This window comes from Nanorana parkeri, unplaced genomic scaffold, assembly GCF_000935625.1.
Source record: "Nanorana parkeri isolate BGI_ZX_2015 unplaced genomic scaffold, ASM93562v1 scaffold1242, whole genome shotgun sequence".
Lineage (NCBI taxonomy): Eukaryota > Metazoa > Chordata > Amphibia > Anura > Dicroglossidae > Nanorana > Nanorana parkeri.
The window spans coordinates 241,300-242,013 of NW_017307510.1; positions in this window are offsets into that span (position 1 = coordinate 241,300).

The following is a 714-nucleotide window of genomic DNA, read 5'->3' on the forward strand; positions in this document are numbered from 1 at the left end:
GAAGAGAGAGATAGATTATCTATCTATCTATCTATCTATCTATCTATCTATCTATCTATCTATCTCTTTATCCATATCTTATACATTTATTTAATAGATGGATATTCTATGACAGGGGTAAGTAACTTTGGCCCCCCTGCTGTGCTGAAACAACAAATCCCTTCATCCCTCTGACTCTAGGAGTCTTGCAATGCCTCATGAGACTTGTAGTTCCACAACAGCTGGAGAGCTGCCCCCTCCCCCTCCCTGTTCTATAACCTCCTGTTGTGTATACAGGACAGGAAGTGAAGGCAATCCTCCCCGAGGGGACACACGCTTCTCTACCCCAGATGACAGGAATTACTTTTGTCTTTGGATACAATGTAGAGAGCTGAGTATTCCGCCGTCCTGGTGTATATAGAATGACAGTTGTCACCGAGGTGGAGTTGTCCTGGTGTATGTAGAATGACAGTTGTCACCGAGGTGGAGTTGTCCTGGTGTATGTAGAATGACAGTTGTCACCGAGGTGGAGTTGTCCTGGTGTATATAGAATGACAGTTGTCACCGAGGTGGAGTTGTCCTGGTGTACATAGAATGACAGTTGTCACCGAGGTGGAGTTGTCCTGGTGTACATAGAATGACAGTTGTCACCGAGGTGGAGTTGTCCTGGTGTATATAGAATGACAGTTGTCACCGAGGTGGAGTCGGCGTGTGAGGGTTCGGAGGGCTCCCCGG